A 20,298-nucleotide genomic window follows, 5' to 3' on the forward strand; every position below is an offset into this window, starting at 1 on the left:
GGGGCACTCCCCTACCTCACAGGCAAAACGTTTAAGTGTCCCCAAGTGCTTTGTGAACTGGGAAGTGCCGGAACAAAAGGTGGGTGACCATTTCATGAAATTCTGCATTATTTTAGATGACTGGAGACTTTAACATAATCTTTTTTTATAACTCACAAATGATCAAAATGACAGGCTACTTTGACACTAACAAACTGAGAATCTGAAATCAAGAAAAACAACCTTGTCTTGAATCCATCAATAGCCTGGACCTAGGGGTGTGGAGACACACATACTGTACAATATGAGGAGGAAATGAATAGTCCTAAAAGAGATTTCCAGTGTCACTGACTCACCAGCGATTGGCTGATGCGCTGGTGCCTCTCTTGTTTTACTTTGTGAAACAATGCGGTTCGCTCAATAGGCCTATTTTGCAGCCTGATTAGTCTTCTCTTTTCAACCTGATACATTTGCTTTCCAACCTGTGTTTTCCCGTAATTGTATTTCAAATATTGCGAGGCCTGTTTTGGCTGCATGCTGTTCAATGACAGATTTGCCGCATGTTCCCGACTGTAGGCATGCCTTGTGACTGGGCTACACACAATCCACAGCTAGGCATATATTATTTTTTATAAGCCATCGATCCTCTGTGGCTAAATGATATGCCTACTCCTGGTGTAGTATTTTGTATTATTAAATGTGTTTCTGAACAGACAGCAGTAGTTCTATAACAATTGATCAGGGGTGCTGCGACACTTCCAGCAACCTAGGTACAACGCTGGAGAGATGAGAGTTGCAGGCTCCTGTCTATCAGAGCAGAGAGAGGGAGAGAGGTCATAGAAAGACACCTCTCTCACCACGGCAATGGCCATGCGTTGGTCTATATAGGCTACGATTTTGCGCAAACCATAAACCCAGGCCTGGCCAACACAAATCAATTCTTAAAATTTCAGGCATGTTTTCATATTCCGTTTTTCAAGGGGCAGGAGAATCACAGAAGTAACACTAATTGCTTTTATTCGAATTTTTACATTGCAAACATTGACAATTATTTTTCATGCCACAAGAGGCACCGGATCCTGGAAATTGGGTTCTGGAACAAAATTGTACAAAACTGAGAGGATCTGGCTCAAGTTAAGCACTGGTGTCCCTCTCTTGGCAGTGGATGCATTTTTTCAGTGTTAAAGTTCAATTCCTGCAATTATACATATTTCAAAGTGAAAGTGTTTTGCAAATCTTTACATTTTGCCATGGGGCAGAGAACATTTTGCAGTTTTAAAGAAACTGTCCAGTGAAAATCCCACTTTTAAAAGTCCAATGCAGCTGTTTTTATCTCAATATCAAATCATTTATGGGTAACAATTAAGCACCTTACTGTGATTGTTTGCAATTAAAATGGTCAAAAAAGAAACAAAAATTGCTTCTTAGCAAAGAGCAATTTCTCAAGCAAGAATTTTGCTTGGACTGTCTGGGAGTGGTCTGGGTGGGGAGGGGAAAACTGAAAACTAGCTGTTATTGCAGAGAGGTTTCGAACTCTCTCTTATTGGTTTATTAAATCAATTACTGCATGTTGACGTCACCAGGCAGGCCAAAAATCCATCCCACCAAAACAGACTGACATTTCAGGACGTCTTTTAAAACAGCTCTTACACTAAAAGGAATTATCATAATTTTCACAATTTCACAGAATTATCCCAACCTCAGTATGGAAATATATATGAAACACAGGAGAATCACATTTTTGACTGCACTTTGAAAGCTTGTATTCTGATATCTTTATTGTTCGATATAAAAGACACCAGCAAATCAGCTCAAAGTGATTTTGATTTTGGAAATCTGTTCCAAAGTAGTCCCATGCGTAATAGAGAGATATAGCCCCTTTTGAAAGTATTCACAACCAAGACTTTATCCACGTTTTGAATTTAATAGTCATTTTTTTTGTCAACGCTCTACATAAAAATTGTTAACAAGATTGTTTTAATGAATGGAAAATAAAACACAAATATATCTTGATTAGATAAGTAGTCAATACATCTTAGAATGACCTAAGAGCTTTGCACGCCTGGATTGTACAATATTTTCCCATTATTATAAAAAAATAATATTCAAGCTAAGTCAAGTTCTTTGTTGATCATTACTTGACAGCCATTTTCAAGGTTTTGCCATAGATTTTCAATCCGATTGAAGTCAAAACTTTGACTAGGCCACTCTGGAACATTCAATGTCGTCTTGCTAAGCAACTCCAGTGTGCATACTCGTGTTTTAGGTTATTGTCCTGCTGAAAGATGAATTTGTTTCCCAGTGTCTGTTGGTATGTTGCCTGTGCTTAGCTCTATTCCTTTTATTTGTGTCCTAAAAAAACTCCCTAATCCTTACTGATGACCATAACTTGATGTAGCCACCACCATGCTTGAAAATATGAAGAGTGGTACTCGTTGTGGTGGTATACGTTGTGGTGGTTTTGCCCCAAACATCACGCTTTGTATTCGGGACAAAAAGTTAATTTCTTTAGTGCCTTACTGCAAAAAATGTTGCATGTTTTGGAATATTTCAATTCTGTACAGGCTACCTTCTTTTCACACTGTCTATTAGATTAGTATTGTAGAGTAACTACAATGTTGTTGGTCCATCCTCAGTTATTTCCTATCACAGCCATTAAACTCTGTAACTGTTTTGAAATCACCATTGGCCTCCCTGAGCGGTTTCCTTCCTCTCCGACAACTTAGTTATGAAGGGTTCATGTATCTTTGTAGTTTCCATCAAAAGTGTAATAAATAATTGCACCATGCTCAAAGGGATAATCAATGTATTTTCTTATTTTTTTACCCATCTGCCAATAGGTGCCCTTCTTTGTGAACCATTGGAAAATCTCCCTGGTCTTTGTGCTTGAATCTGTGCTTGAAATTCACTGCTCTCCTTAGGGACCTTACAGATAATTGTAAGTGGGGAGTACAGAGATCGGGTTTTCATTTAAAAAAATCATATTACACACTATTATTGCAGACAGAGTGAGTCCATGCAACTGTTTATGTGACTTGTTAAGCACATTTTGAATCCTGAACTTATTTAGGCTCGCTATAACCAAATGTTAGAATATTGATTGACTGAATAAATTTCAGCTTTTCATTTTTCATTCATTTGTAAACATTTATGCGGTATTGTGTGTAGATTTAGTGACACGAAACCTCAATTTAATCCATTTTAAATGCAGGCTGTAACACAACAAAATGTGGAAAAAGTCAAGGGGTGGGAATACTTTCTGAAGGCACTGTATTTGTGATTATATGCAAATGTAAAGCAAGGTTTGAAAATACAATTTGCTTTGTCAAATATTATATATGTTTGGGCTTCAAAGTCTACACATAATTTGCAATTATGTTCTGGCCCCCTGACCATCCTCTCAAGAAAACAATCAGCTTGCGGCTGAATCTAGATGGTGATCCCTGAGGCAGAGCCTGAACCCATGGGTGTAGGGACCACACACCTCTCCGCGGCAGAGCGGCGTCAATGAAGACAGCTGGCTCTGTCCCTATTGCGGCCAGGAGGGGCACCAGCTTTAGTGGTGTATGGTGTGCCCCAACCCAGAGTTCACTAGAGCAGAGGGGCGGCCACGTGACCTTCCGTCTCCCAGGGAAGGCGTGAGTATTCCATTACCTTCATTCTCCGCCAAACCCTTTACGATTCCTATTTCACTGGCTGGCTGTCCCTCAAGATTGGTCTCTACAGCTCTAGTGAACACCGGTGCCGTTGGGTACTTTATCGACCAGGCCCTCACATTCAGGGAAGAGGCAACTTCCTATCCGCTCTCCTCTCCTTTTCCTGTTCAAGCCCTGGATATGCGTCCATTGGGATCCAGCACAATTATGCACGTCACAGCACCACTCGCCCTCACCGTGGGACCCAAGCACCAGGAAAGCCTTCCTCATCATCACCGTACACAAAGTAATCCTCGGCTTCCCGTGGCTCCAACTTCATAACCTGGCTGGGGCCTAGGATGTTGGAGGACCTATTTTATCCATCTCTCTCTGGTCTACCTATCACATTCCAGGTCGCTGAAGCACAGCAGGTCTTCCGACACTATGGCCTTTGAGGATTTTGTTTCCGACCGTGGTCCCCAATTCACGTCACAGGTCTGGAAAGCCTTTATGGAGAAGCTCGGGGTCATGGTCAGCCTCACATATGGGTACTGGCCTCAGTCTAACGGGCAGGTGGAGAGGACCAACCAGGATTTGGGGAGGTTCCTAAGGAGTCACTGCCAGGACCGGCAGGGGGAGTGGGCCCGGTTCCTTCCCTGGCGGAATACGCCCAGAACTCACTTCGTCACTCCTCTACCAGGCTGACTCCCTTCAAGTGCATCCTGGGATATCAGCTCCGTGGGCTCCGTGGACTCCGAGCCAGACCGAGGCCCCTGCAGTGGATGAGCGGTTCTGGAGCATAGAGAAGGTGTGGAACGCTACCCACATGAAACTCCAGCACACCTTCAGAAGGCGGACCACCACCGCAGTGAGGCTCCCGTGTTCCATCCTGGTGATCATGTCTGGCTCTCCACCAGGAACCTCCAGCTCCGCCTGCACTGCCAGAAGCTGAGCCCCCGGTTTGTGGGGCACTTCAAGGTCCTCCAGAGGGTCAATGACGTAACATATTGTTTAGGGGTACTGTCACACCTACTCCTGCTCCCTCCGACGCGCGACGTCACCGGTCTACTAACCATCGGTCCTGGCAACCCACACTGTGCACACCTTGCAACCATCATTTCACACCTGCTCCCCATCGTTAAGCGCACCCGGACTTCATCACCACACTGATTAATCTCCCTTCATATCGCCCTCAGTTTCCTCAGTCATCAGGCAGTATTGGTTTAGGTTACGTTCAGTACGCATCTGCTGTTTTGTATCATCTTCATGTTAATTATTATTAAACTTACCTTCTGCAGCTGTTTCCAAACTCCCTGCGGATACGTTACATCAGTATGCTGTAGGCCCAATACATTATCACATGTTCATTTTATTTGCTGTGCCTAGTTAAAGGTTAAATAAATAAAAATAAAAATGACCACATACTGGCTTTGCTTGAATGACCCTGCAAATGCATTGTTGTGGGACAATTTCAAAATATATATATTTCAAAAGTTTACGTAGGCAATATAGATCAGTTGTTGTATTACTTGTGAGGCACAGCTGAGTGAGAATTCATTTAAATAATTCGCTTTTTATTTTTATTTTACTGGGATGATGATGCCTGCATCTGATGGTCAGTCTCAGGAGAGAGACTAAGAGAGAGGCAGACTGATGGTCCGTCTCTCTACATCCCTACGCTCTCCCTGCCAAAAAGGGACACCGTCTTCCATCTCATGGCAAAACTCGAAGTTCACCACATTATTTCTGCCTCATGCACAAATTATTATTTTTAATCCTATGAACAGAGCAAGTTAAATATTTCTCAATATAAAACAAGTTCCAAGTCGCTAATAATAACTCAAACCTATCGATACACTGTCTTACTTCATTGCAGCTGCAGTGCTGGTTGTCGCACGAGTGGAAGTAAGAAGAAGGCACATTTTATGGCTTGTAAAAGTGTTGACAGTGCTGAGTAACAACTTAAACTTGTAATTTGTTGTCTCTTTCTAGTCATGGTTTTAAAAGTTTTATCTCACAGTATTAACTTTTCTGTGGGTTTCTTTACGCCTGCTACGTTACTGCAGACACGGTATTCTGAGCCATTCGATTGGCCAGCAGTAGGCCTATAGTGCACTTGATTTGCTCTCCGGGGCCACCAGGAAAGCAGAGTTTGTACCTTCAGACACATGAAATGGTTCAAAATGGGAAAACTTTGCCTAGCCGTGGCACTGGGCAGCTAAATCGGGTGCACCTACCGCCAACAGCATGAGACGAATAAGGAAAAAATAGGAAGGCAATGCTTTTCGACTGTTGGTGAGAGGTTAAATGGGTTGGTTGTTTGAGTGCTTTGCTGACATGTTGGAGATACTGTATGTACGTTGTAAGGGTTGCTCTAAAATATAGTCTACAATGTGTAAAAAGGGTTATCGGAGTGCTTTGTGTGTTGGCGTTTTGGACAGTAATGCTCTTCTTAAGGTTTTATACCACAAGGTGAGGAGATCCCCTAAGTCCAACAAAGGCATGATGTCCATGGGACTTGAGATGCATCTCGTCAAGAGGTAGAGCAACTAAAATGTCTACTGTCCAGGTCTTCATTATGGGTCAGCACTTGTACTGTACACCCTTGCATGTTAACTAAACTACTAGATAAGTGGTGTAAGACAGTAGGCCAAAAGACCAGACAGAGCAGAGATGTGGTATAAGACAATGTAATACAGCTCACACGTTGGTATAAGACAGCAGCAGATGGAGTAGAGAATGACACACCAGCAGGACATGGCATAGAGACTACAGTGTAAAGAGATACATGATGTCACGATGAGTCATAGGGTGGTGACCTGACCTGCTTCTCGTAAATGAGTACCCCCAGGAAAGACACTGATACAAACAGATGCACACAAACATATCAAATGCCCTCAACACAACTGAATAGTCCTTAGCAAGATCCAGCTTGACAACATCCTTATTGGCAGTCAATTGTTGGTATCACAGATACTGAGATTAAAGTACACTGCATGACCAAAAGTATGTGGACACCTGCTCGCCGTACAACTCTTTCCAAAATCATGGCCATTGATATGGAGTTGGTCCCCCCGTTACTGCTACAACAGTCTCCACTCTTCTGGGAATGCTTTCCAGTTTTGGAATTTTGGAACACTGCTGCGGGGTCTTGCTTCCATTCAGCCACGAGCAGTAGTGAGGTCGGGTGCTGATGTTGGGTGATTACGCCTGGCTCACAGTCAGTGTTCCAATGCATAGATGGGGTTGAGGTCAGGGCTCCCTTGCAGGCCAGTCAAGTTCTTCCACACCGAACTCGACAAACCATTTCTGTATCGAACTCACTTTGTGCACCATGGTGAAACAGGAAAGGGCCTTCCCGAAACTGTTGCCACAAAGTTGGAAGCAAAGAATCATCTAGAACGCCATTGTATGCTGTAGTGTTAAGATTTCCCTTCACTGGAACTAAGATACCTAATCCGAACCATGAAAAACAGTCCCAGACCATTATTCTTCCTCCACCAAACTTTACAGTTGGCACTATGCATTGGGGCAGGTACCGTTCTCCTGGCATCCGCCAAACCCAGATTCATCTGTTGGACTACCAGATGGCGAAGCGTGATTCATCACTCCAGAGAATACGTTTCCACTGCTTCAGAGGCCAATGGTGCCGAGCTTTACACCACTCCAGCCGACGCTTGGCATTGCATATGATGATCTTAGGCTTGTGTGTGGCTGTTTGGACATGGAAACCCATTTCATGAAGCTCCCGATTAACAGTTCTTGTGCTGACTTTGCTTCCAGTGGCAGTTTGGAACTCAGTAGTGAGTGTTGCAAGGACAGACGATTTGTATGCGCTACGCTCTTCAGCACTTGGCGGCCCCGTTCTGTGAGCTTGTGTGGCCTACCACTTTGCGGCTGAGCTTGTTGCTCCTAGAAGTTTCCTCTTCAAATAACATCACTTACAGTTGACAGGGGAAGCTCTAGCGGGGCAGAAATTTGACGGACTGCCTTTTTGGAAAGGTGGCATCCTATGACGGTGCCAAGGTTGAAAGTCACTGATCTCTTCAGTAAGGCCCTTCTACTGCCAATGTTTGTCTATGGAGATCGCATGGCTATGTTTGATTTTATGCACCTGTCAGCAACGGGTGTGGCTGAAATAGCCAAATCCACTAATTTGAAGGGGTGTCCAGATACTTTTGTTTATACTGTATAGTGTATCTGTCTATCAAGCTGTTTTATAATTTATGTACTAACTCTTAGTTACTGAATCTAAGAGCCAGAGGTGGTAAAAGATTCCGTTTTAAATCCCAGTAAAAAATTATGTCCACACTAACAGTTTTTTTGGAAGCAACACCAGAACCTGATTAAAAATCAAATCAAATGTGTCAAGTCTTGTAAAAATCAATCGCAGGGCTATCGAGGTCAAAGTCATGAAAGACATGAAGTCATAAATATCCCCGTGGTGGTCTATTTCCTGGCCAGCCATTTTATTGCCTGGCTAAGTCAGTATGTACCCATCTTGTACTGCAGTATCACAGCAGGCCCATCAAATATACTCTGAGTGCCTGTGTGTGTGTGTGTGTGTGTGCGCGTGTGTCTTTAAACTAATCAGTGCTGGCTATTTACAAGATGTAATCGCTTCCAATCATGTCCCAAATTAATCCTCCCTGGGCCAAATGAAGACATTACTGAAAACATTAAAACTTTGGTGCTGATCCAAATAGAGAATCACTCTCCCAGACACTCAGTAAACTTGATATGCACGCACGCGAACACACAAACACTCTCTGGGCTTGTCAGAGAGGTAATTGCGGTCAAAATGAAAGACCCACTGAAATACTTCCTCAGTCTAGTAGGGATTGCATCAGTGAGACATATTATCGCTGTTCTCTAAATGAAACAATTGTAGTAGGGCTGTGTGGAAACTCCATTTGTCACTGTCACTCCACAACACGACACAGCAATCTCCAGGACGTACTCCTCTTTTTCTCCCTCAACACACTCTGTCAAGATGGCATGGCATAGCACAACGAGACACAACACCGTGCAGCACAACAGAGAGAAGAGGAGAGCAGACGAGTGGAGTGGAGAGGAACGGAGAGGAGTGGAGGAGAGGAGAGGAGAGCAGAGGATAGAAGCGAAGAGGAGTGGAGAGAAGGGGAGTGGAGAAAAGCGGAGAAGAGGAGAGGAGAGACGCAGATACCAGAGGAGAGGAGAAGAGGAGGAGAGCAGAGGCGTGGAGTGGAGAGGAGCGGAGAGGCACTTCTTCTCCTGCAGCCCTCTTCCACCTCATCTCTTCTCCTAAACTCCTTGCCACCCCACCTCACTCTCTCTCCCTTTTGCCCCCCCCCCCCCCCCCCCCGTAGAGACTGTGGTTTTTATGAGTGTCAAAGTATTTACACCATTCATCTCATGAATAATGAATACAACCCCTCATTCATTAATAACGAATCCATGTTGCTGCGGTGATGGTGGGGAGAGACAGCAATCTTATTCAGACATCTAAATTGGTTAAACATTCATTTGGATTTGCCGTGTGTGGTATTTTTATGAATAAATGATTTGTGGTGATGAACAGCGGGTGGGGATGTAGGTACAAAGCCTCTAATATTTACTAAACAGAAACACAGAGTCAGGTATCAGGCTGCGCTAACTAACAAGACATGAGAGCAACACAGCATAGCACAGTGCTCCACAACCTGCACAAAGGTTATGCAAATATTCCCTTTAGCAGTGTGTATATCATTAAATCAGGTTGGGAGAGACACGCGGAGAGAGACAGACGAGGAGAAAGGAGTTTAGCCCCTCTGTCTATCTGAACAAGGAGAAGAGTGGGATCGATGCAACTCCACAGCTGCGTCTGTCCTGTCGGTACACTCTACTGGAACCTCAGCGTGTGTCTCATTACAGGACACACATACTGTACACACACACACACACACTTACTGAACACCTAAACATGAATTTGAATTTATCTGGGAGGGAAAGCAATTAAGGGCTCAAACATCTCGGAGTGTATGTGTGTGCGTGTGTATGAGTGTGCGTGCGTGCGTTTGTCCTCCTCTGATTGCTGTTCTACAATCATTCATCTTCTGAAAAAGAGTGTCATTCTCTCATTAGTGAAGGAAAGAAGGGGGGCGAGGAGAGGAGGATGGAGAGGAAGGAGGGGTGGACATTTCAAAATAGTTGAGAAGAGAAAAGAGAGACGTATGAATTAAGTTGGAAGGAAGGAGGGATAGATAAAAGGTAGGGAAGAGGGGGGAGAAATGGAGGACAGGGGGATGGAGAAGGAGGTAAAGATAGTGTATACAGAGGCGTCATGCCTCTAATATACAGTGCATTCGGAAATATATTTCTCTCTCACTGTAATATTACTATCCACCTAAGCAATTTTATGAAGTTGACTTTAACTAGCCAGATAGGTTCACAATCTCTCAACCTCATAACCAGCTACCAAGGAGCCATTACAGGCTATCAATAAAGTTAGAGATTGTTCAAATATATTAGCTATCATGCCTGCTGGCAAGGCAGGTAGACTTAAGAAAAGCAAGCAATTTCTAAATGTACTGAATAAGACTCACATTCCTTTACCCATATTTAAGCAGAGATGCAGAGAAGAATATTTAGTTTCTTTAAAATCGCCACCAGTCAGGAGGATACAGACAGCTCGAGGTATGCTTTTCTATGCAGAAAAATAAACATATTTTTTACATAGAATTATGCATAATGAGTATAGCTCTAGATTGCAGGGAAAAGCCGTTTCAGCTGTTTGAAAAATGCTAAATTCTCCCACTTTGGACCATCCCTTATCCATCCTCACATAATTTGTGCCCCTCAGATTTTTGGGGTACATGACACCCTGAGTGTTTATAGTTGGTGAGAAGAGAGAAGGGATGTTTCCTCCCGAGTGGCGCAGCGTTCTAAGGCACTGCATTGCAATGGGTTCAATCCCGGGTTGTATCATAACCGGTCGTGATCGAGAGTCATATAGGGCGGTGCACAATTGGCCCAGCGTCGTCCAGCTTAGGGGAGGGTTTGGCCAGGGAGCTTGACTTGGCTCATCGCGCTCTAGCGACATCTGGTGGCGGGCTGGGCGCCTGCAGGCTGACCTCAATCATCAGGTGAATAGTGTTTCCTCTGACACGTTGGTGCGGCTGGCTTCCGGGTTAAGCAGGTGGGTGTTAAGAAGCGGGTCATGTTTCGAAGAACGCATGACTCGACATACGCCTGGGGAGAAAAAGGGGGTAAAATACACCCAAAAAATACAGAGATACACGTGGACAGCAGCGGGCTAAATGTCTGACATTTTTTGGTGTTTTGTGTAACAGGTGTTTCTTTCCATTCAGCCCTGTTTGGAGACTGGATGTATGTTGTGAGTGGATGAACGCGCGCTCGCAGCCTAGTAAAGAAGCCCTTTGTAGTGATTGTTTGACAATCAGATGAAAACATCATGATTGGTTGTGTTTACGCCACAATAAAAGGTCATATATTTTAAAAGTTAAATGACAAATCTTTACGGATAGGCCCACAGAGATCCTATTGAATTAATAGGGATTATGTATTTATATGATTAGGCCCATAAAATGTATTGCTGCACGTGCACATCTTAATGAATTTTTTAGCTAGGGAAGTCAGTTCAGAACAAATTCTTAATTACAATGACGGCCTACTGGGGAACAGTGGGTTAACTGCCTTGTTCAGTGGCAGAACGACAGATTTTTACCTTGTCAGCTCAGGGATTCAATCCAGCAACCTTTTGGATACTGGCCCAACACTCTAACCACTAGGCTATCTGGGAGATGGTTGGCAAATCACCTGCTTGTTAGTACAGGATCAGGAGGAGTGAAGGAGCTTCACAACACACATGCATGCGCCCTGGCAGGCACACACAAACATGCACACACTCAGGCACACGCAAACACAGACAAACATACACTAAGGACTGACCTTGACAACAGTTAAGTGATAATTGAGAAATGAGCTAAACAAGCAGCGAGGAGACGGAACAAACATTACTGTCGTCTACCACTATTTTGCTATTAACAAGGGAATTGTTGATCCATGCATGTTTCCATTTTGTTTTCACCTCATCTGTGATGCCATTAAGAAAGGAGAGGAGAACTAATGTGAAAAAATGAGCCTCAGAAAATGTTATTTGTTCCTTAGAGAGCTATCATGTAGTTACTAATTGGGACAAAGGAAGGGGAGAGGGGTTAGTCTACCTATCTTTACAGGGCTAGCAGGAAAACTGCACTTGTGGTTATTTGTGGTATCTGGGTTGTCAATCAAAAGGTAAAAACATTTGTGGGGCCACAAACCACATGTGGTCAGAGAAAAAGAGATGTCGACCAATCACAACCCCCTCTCCCTAGATGATGGTACCATTTCATTGTCTAGTGTCAGTTTAATTCAACTAAACACATACTATTTAAAATCTCATTTCTATTTCATCGAGAGTTGATAATGATCCAGACTCTAACAGCAGGTGTGTGATGCGACAATAGACGGAAGCATGGGGTAGGAGAGTGGGGATTACAACTGAGCAGGGCAGGGGGACTATTGATTTGACCATGGTGTCTGGGGTAAATTCAGGAATCAGCGGTCAGGGTCGGGCTGCTTGGGAAATAAGGCGTAATAGGAACGTATACCTTGGGGAAGGGGGAAGCACAGCAACTGGAGAAAGATATCTGGCAAGGAAATTAGGTACAGCAAGTATTGTGAGGTAAAAGGTAACAGAAACGTAGCCTCTAGAGAGGTAAAAATGAACAGAGACAATAAAGCTATAAATACAAAAGTATTTAAGCTTGATCACTCCTTAATTTCAGAACACACTAAACTGCCATGCCTTGTTTTCTCTCTTTTGCCCTCTTCTCATCCTTTGTCATTCGATGTTTGCAGTGGACCTGTAAAACCATCAAAGGGCACTATCAAACAAGCTTGAATTAAACAGTGTTTTAATGATGAGGAGGGAAGATCATTTAAATGATTTAATGTAAATATTTAATGATGTTATGTTAAACTGACTGCAGGGGGGACTTCACTGATTGGCTTAACCGAGGCAGGAAATCAATATGATTGGTTAATGCCTCAGGAGATGATGAGGCCACAGGGTTAAACAGGCCACCTGTCAACCTCTCACAGTGACCTATATGACCTTTGACGGTTTAAGGAAATGATTAATATTCTGCTCTCAAATATTATGATCCAAATATTGGCAATGGACTTATTTACATATCTGACAACCAGAAGTGTAATTTGATTTAGAGAACTGAGCACTCAACCTTGGCTTTCCTTACACCACGATCTCACCAAGTGAACGACACAGTACCATGTTTCACCCAGCTCCGTGCTCACACAGCCCAGCCCAGACTGCAGCAGAGAACAGATGGCAGAAGCATCATCAGCACAAAATAGGATCCATTTCTTTTCATTTAGCACTAACAAGACAAACACCTGTGTGTGTGTGTGTGTGTGTGTGTGTGTGTGTGTGTGTATGTGTGTGTGTGTGTGTGTGTGTGTGTGTGTGTGTGTGTGTGTGTGTGTGTGTAACGGTCATCAAAATTGTTAATAGGTTTAATAACAATTGTAATAAATGCAAGAATTGGACAATGGATGAAGATACTCCAAAATGTTTGAATTGTTAATGAAATATAGCACATCAATATAGCACATAAAACATTTTACTGGGATTTTGACGGGAATTCAGGTATTCAATTGATTGTAAAATGTCACTGTTAATTTTCTTAGAATGCACTCATATACATTTTGTAATAGTGTCAGGAATTTATTTTATATTTTGTGTTAAAATAAAGAAAATGATATGTGCTGCATTTGCATAAATACGCTGGGTGTATTTGCATTTATGAAAATATTTCACATAAAGGGGTGGGACAGGGCTTCAACCACAAAAACTTCCGTAGTCTAGGCCTTCCTGCACTAACCTGCACTGTCTCGACTTCCTCATTAATAACTATTGTGTTCACGTTCTGTTGCATAATTCAACAACCTGGAAAGCCTTGGGTTCATACATGTTAACATCAGAAGCCTCCTCCCTAATTTGCTTTATTCACTGGTTTACCACACTCCGCCAATCCTGATGTCCTAACCGTGTCTGAATCCTGGTTTAGGAAGGACACCAAAAATTCTGAAATTTCCATCCCCAATTACAACATTTTCCATCAAGATCGAACTGCTAAAGGGGGCGGAGTTGCAATCTACTGCAGAGACAGCCTGCAGAGTTCTGTTCTACTATCCAGGTCTATGCCCAAACAGTTCGAGCTACTACTTTTAAAAATCCATCTCTCCAGAAATAAGTCTCCCACTGTTGCTGCTTGTTATAGACCCCCCTCAGCTCCAAGCTGTGCCCTGGACACCATATGTGAATTGATTGCCCCCCATCTATTGTCTGAGCTCGTACTGTTAGGTGACGTAAACTGGGAAATGCTTAACACCCCTGCTGTCCTACAATCTAAGCTAGATGCCCTCATACTCACACAAATTATCAAGGAACCTAGCAGGTACAACCATAAATCCGAAAACATGGGCACCCTCATAGATATCATCCTGACCAACTTGCCCTCTAAATACACCTCTGCTGTTTTCAACCAGGATCTCAGCGATCACTGCCTCATTGCCTGCATCCGTTATGGGTCAGTGGTCCCTCATCACTGTCAAACACTCCCTAAAACACTTCAGCGAGCAGGCCTTTCTAATCGACCTGGCCCGGGTATCCTGGAAGGATATTGACCTCCTCCCGTCAGTAGAGGATCCCTGATTGTTCTTCAAAAGCCCCTTTCTCACCATCTTAAATCATCATGCCCCATTCAAGAAATGTTGAACTAAGAACAGATATAGCCCTTGTTTCACTCCAGACTTGACTGCCCTTGACCAGCACAAAAACATCCTGTTGCGCACTGCACTAGCTTCGAATAGTCCCCGCGATTTGCAACATTTCAGGGAAGTCAGGAACCAATATACACAGTCAGTTAGGAAAGCCAAGGCTAGCTTTTTCAAACATAAATTTGTATCCTGCAGCACTAATTCCAAAAGGTTTAGGGACACTGTAAAGTCCATGGAGAATAAGAGCATCTCCTCTCAGCTGTCCACTGGACTGAGGCTAGGAAACACTGTCACCACCGATAAATCCACTATAATCGAGAATGTCAATAAGCTTTCTCTACGGCTGGCCATGCTTTCCACCTTTCTACCCCAACCCCGGCCAACAGCTCTGCACCCCCCCCCCCCAGCAACTGGCCCAAGCCCCCCCAGCTTCTCCTTCACCCAAATCCAGACAGCTGATATCCTGAAAGAGCTTCAGAATCTGGATCCCTACAAATCAGCTGGGCTAGACAATCTGGACCCTCTCTTCCTAAAATTATCCGCCGCCATTGTCGCAACCCCTATTACTAGTCTGTTCAACCTCTCTTTCGTATCGTCTGAGATTCCTAAAGATTGGAAAGTGGCCGCGGTTATCCCCCTCTTCAATGTTACAGACCTATATCCATCCTGCCCTGCCTTTCTAAAGTCTTTGAAAGCCAAGTGAACAAACAGATCACCGACCATCTCGAATCCTACCGTACTTTCTCCGCTATGCAATCCGGTTTTCGAGCTGGTCACGGTGCACCTCGGCCACGCTCAAGGTCCTAAACAATATCATAACCACCATCGATAAAAAAACAGTACTGTGCATCGTCTTCATCGACCTGGCCAAGGCTCTCGACTCTGTCAATCACCATATTCTTATCGTCAGACAGTCTATTGACTGCCTCGCCTGGTTCTAATGACTGCCTCGCCTGGTTCACTATCTACTTCTCAGATAGAGTTTAGTGTGTCAAATCGGAGAGCCTTTTGTCCGGACCTCTGGCTGTCTCTATGGGAGTGCCACAGGGTTCAATTCTCGGGCTAACTCTTTTTTCTGTATATATCAATGATGTCGCTCTTGCTGCGGGTAATTCTTTGATTCACCTCTACGCAGACGACACCATTCTGTATAAATCTGGCCCTTCTTTGGACACTGTTAACAAACCTCCAAACAAGCTTTAATGCCATACAACACTCCTTCCGTGGCCTCCAACTGCTAAACTAAATGCATGCTCTTCAATCGCTGCCCGCACCTGCCCGCCCGTCCAGCATCACTACTCTGGACGGTTCTGACCTAGAATATGTGGACAACTACAAATACCTAGGTGTCTGGTTAGACTGTAAACCCTCCTTCCAGACTCATATTAAGCATCTCCAATCCAAAATTAAATCTAGAATCAGCTTCCTATTTCACAACAAAGCATCCTTCACTCAGGCTGCCAAACATACCCTCGTAAAATTGACTGATCCTTGACTTTGGCGATGTCATTTACAAAATAGCCTCCAACACTCTACTCAGCAAATTGGATGCAGTCTATCACAGTGTTATCCGTTTTGTCACCAAAGCCCCAAATACGACCCACCATAGCGACATGTATGCTCTTGCTGGCTGGTCCTCGCTACATATTCGTCACCAAATCCACTGGCTCCAGGTCAACTATAAGTCTTTGCTAGGTAAAGCCCCGCCTTATCTCAGCTCACTGGTCACCATAGCAGCACCCACCCGTAGCACGTGCTACAGCAGGTATATTACACTGGTCATCCCCAAAGCCAACACATCATTTGGCCGCCTTTCCTTCCAGTTCTCTGCTGCCAATGACTGGAACGAATTGCAAAAATCACTGAAGTTGGAGACTTATATCTCCCTCACTAACTTCAAACATCGGCTGTCAGAGCAGCTTACCGATCACTGCAGCTGTACACAGCCCATCTGTAAATTGCCCATCTACCAACTACCTACCTCATCCCCATATTTGTTTTTTTCTGCTCTTTTGCACACCAGTATTTATGCCAGTATTTTTACGTGCACATCCTCATCTGCACATCTATCACTCCAGTGTTAATTGCTAAATTGTAATTACTTCGCCACTATGGCCTATTTATTGCCTTACCTCCCTACTTCATTTGCACACACTGTATACATATTTTCTATTGTGTTATTGACTGTAAGTGTGTTTATCCCATGTGTAACACTGTGTTGTTGTTTTTGTCGCACTGCTTTGCTTTATCTTGGCCAGGTCGCAGTTATAAATGAGAACTTGTTCTCAACTGGCCTACCTGGTTAAATAAAAGTGAAATAAAATACAAATATTTTTTTTTACAATTGTGTCAATAGCAGGATACACCAAGCTTAAAAATCAGCACGCTTGGCTCTAGATTACATCTATCTAAACATACTATATTGTTTGTTGAGATCAGACATAATATCACTAGTGTTCATTTTCAGGAAGATGTTTTCATTTCAGTGCATCTAATTGCTAACATTAAACTGACTTTTTTCAATTCCACAAAAAAATAACACCCATCCAAAATGGAGTTCTCTTTCATCTCATGTAAGTGTCGAGACGGGTGCGGTAAATCGCAGACGAAGCTTTAGCGTTTATATTGATGCAACGGAAAGACAATTCTTCCATTGACCCCATTGCAGCCATTACCGGGGGGTGTTTGACAGGTCATTTAAAAACATTTCCGCGGTCGTAAAGATAACGGGAGAAAAGTTACAGGCACAAGCAATAGCATGAAAGAGTCACAGGAGCATAATTTAAGCAAACAATCTAGCCAGATGTTTTTTTGTTTCTGGTGTGTGTCTGCCTTTGTCTTTAGTTTTACACCTCCTTTATTTTACAAGTGCGTCTGATCTGCTTGGGTTTTGCATAAACATGCACCACACACACACACACACACACACACACACACACACACACACACACACACACACACACACACACACACACACACACACACACACACACACACACACACACACACACACACACACACACACACACACACACACACACACACACACACGCGCACGGTGCTAGACACACTTTTAAATATGAACACTTATTAATATAAAAGCAAGAATGCACACAGCATGCCATCACACATACCCACACCCCTCTCTCTGGAGGAGCACTTTGGGAGTAAGGCACACAGCATGCCATCACCCACACCACTCTCCCTGGAGGAGCACTTTGGGAGTAAGGCACACAGCATGCCATCACACATACACACACCCCTCTCTCTGGAGGAGCACTTTGGGAGTAAGGCACACAGCATGCCATCACACATACTCACACCTCTCTCCCTGGAGGAGCACTTTGGGAGTAAGGCACACAGCATGCCATCACACATACTCACACCCCTCTCCCTGGAGAAGCACTTTGGGAGTAAGGCACACATGCAGTAATTAATGTAATCTCCAGCCCAGCAGATGCCTGCTTGTGTGTGTGTGTCTGTGTGTCCACAATAACACCCCCAACACACACAGACAGGATGAGAAGAATTAATAAGTATTTTGTTCTACCAGCTCTCACAGCAGCACGGCAGAATTAAACCTTCATCCATGTTTCTTAAATGTCAAATTTAGAAGTTGTTCCAAAGGTCAAATTTCAAAGTGTTTAAGGTTAAGTTTAGGTATTAACTCCACATTTTTAGTTTAAGCATTAAGGGTTAAGCAGGTTAAAGTAAGGGTTAAGGTTTAGGGTAGGCATAAAACTTCAAAATATTTAAAAAACAACTTTCTATTGCTTGATTCTAACTTACAACCTTTGGAATCAGAGGTACATCAGAGGCAGATGCCATCCACCATACCAGTCCACAACGCCCTAGCAAAACCAAAACCTACTTGAATGCGATAGCACTCACTGTTGCCTGTAGCGGCCAGTTTCTACATCATCTCCCAATGTCCTCAGACACTAGTATTCGATGGATGTCGAATACTAACTTGTATCATGGGTGACCTGGCTGATTTTGTTGCCTGCCTTATTTTTCTTATATTAGAGAAAGCACACCTACACACAGACCACCTGGACCTTCTCCTACACACTGAGTACACACGCACACACTAATTCACACAGATGTCTGGGGCAGACTGGGTTGCAGACTGGCTACTCTGTGTGAGTATAACTATCCTGTCCTGAGCCCTCTCTCTCTCTCTCTCTTCCTCTCCATGTCTCCAAGGCCTCTCCTCTCCCTAAGCAGTACAATTTACAGCCACACAGCAAACAAGTTTCCTCCACAGTAACGTCACAACACTACATCACTCAGTCTGTCTGTCTGTCTGATGGCAATCTGTCACCAGGAACACTCATACAATATCGCCCATAAAACTGTTACTGACTTCATAGTAATGCATGGGAGAGGCACCTCAGCTCTAGCCTTGTGAAGGACGCAGGGTAGGCTATTACAGATATTTAATTCACACATGTCACGTCGGTATGAAGGATCCGGGAGACAGACGCAGGAATGCGTAATATGGGTTTTAATTTCACCCTAATTACAACGTGCCATGTAAGGGCACAGGGACGAAGACCAAACAAACACGTACACAAAACACAGGGTTGAAACCCAAACAAAAAAGCGAGGAGTACCTAGAATAAATAACACACACGCACAATGATTAACACACGGAACGAGACCCGTAATCATCTGCACAATCCATAAGGGCACGAGAGCCAAAAACACACAGCACAGGTAGTCACACGCACCAACGGACATTGGAACAATAATCAACAAGACCATCAAAAGCAAAGGGCACAAATACTAATCAGTGGGAATAAGGGACAGGTGTGCGTGATGATCCGTGACAACACAGTCATGGACACAGACAGATTTAGTGACCTGTGGACAGGATGGTGCAGGGTAGGGGATAAGGGTGGAGGTGAACATTTGCACTGAATTGAGGCATTATAGTTCCAGTAAAGTTATTTTAATTTTTGCACAATGAGACAAGGATATCCCTACCAACCAAACCCTCCCTAACCCGGACGACGCGAGGCCAATTGAGCCTGGGCTTGAACCCAGAGACTCTGCTGGCACAGCTAGCACTGTGATGCAGTGCCTTAGACCACTTCGCCACCCAGGAGAACCCAAGACACACCAAAAAAGAACACTGAGAAAACAGATCCAAACTGTTTTGTCTGAAGTGCTATAGCGGATGATATGACATCAAACGAAATGACAAGTCAGGGGCCTGGGACATGAGCTGATTGTTCCTGGGCCCCAGCCTGTAGAGCACGGGGCTTGCCTGCTGCCTTCGCCCCAACTCGGCTCACTGGACCTGGGCTGTCCCGTGCCAGAGACACAGGGTAGGGGGGCTGCTGGTTTCGACAGGAGCTGTAATCTGGAACCGGGTCTGGTGCTGAGAGAGCTGAGTGGTCAGACAGAGGGATAAGTGGCTGAGTGTGTGTGTGTGTAGTAGTCCGGAGACTGCTGGAGTATGACTGTCTGACATTGATAAGGTCATCCTGCTGGGGCCCGGGCCCCTATTGTGACACACTGAGGGCCTCCTGCAAGCCCGCCTGTCATCTCTAGCACTGGCACGGTGCTCTTAAGGGATTTTAAATCTACCACACCCCCTTTGAATTAGATGTTGATATTTAAAAATGGTACGCTACTTATCCATTTCTCTATAAAATGTCTTACACGACTACCTACAGTACATTTGTTTTCATAACTTTACATATTTATTTTTAACCCTGTCAAATTAATTTGCCTGATGACGCGCGAGTGGAGAAAGAGACTCTCATTTGTTTCCACATTTCCTCTTCCTCTCCCACTCGATGACCTTTTACCTTTTTCAAAATCAGGCAAGAATAGGGCGGATTCCCCCAGAGCA

At 44.0% G+C, this 20,298-nt stretch overlaps 1 protein-coding gene across 2 annotated transcripts in view; it reads right to left on the reverse strand.

Annotated features, from left to right (window-relative positions):
- Positions 1-20,298, reverse strand: part of LOC129866600 (reelin-like) — a 293,866-nt gene that overhangs the window by 146,590 nt on the left and 126,978 nt on the right. The window lies entirely within an intron of this gene.

This window comes from Salvelinus fontinalis, chromosome 12 (genome assembly GCF_029448725.1).
Source record: "Salvelinus fontinalis isolate EN_2023a chromosome 12, ASM2944872v1, whole genome shotgun sequence".
In the NCBI taxonomy this organism is placed as follows: Eukaryota; Metazoa; Chordata; class Actinopteri; order Salmoniformes; family Salmonidae; genus Salvelinus; species Salvelinus fontinalis.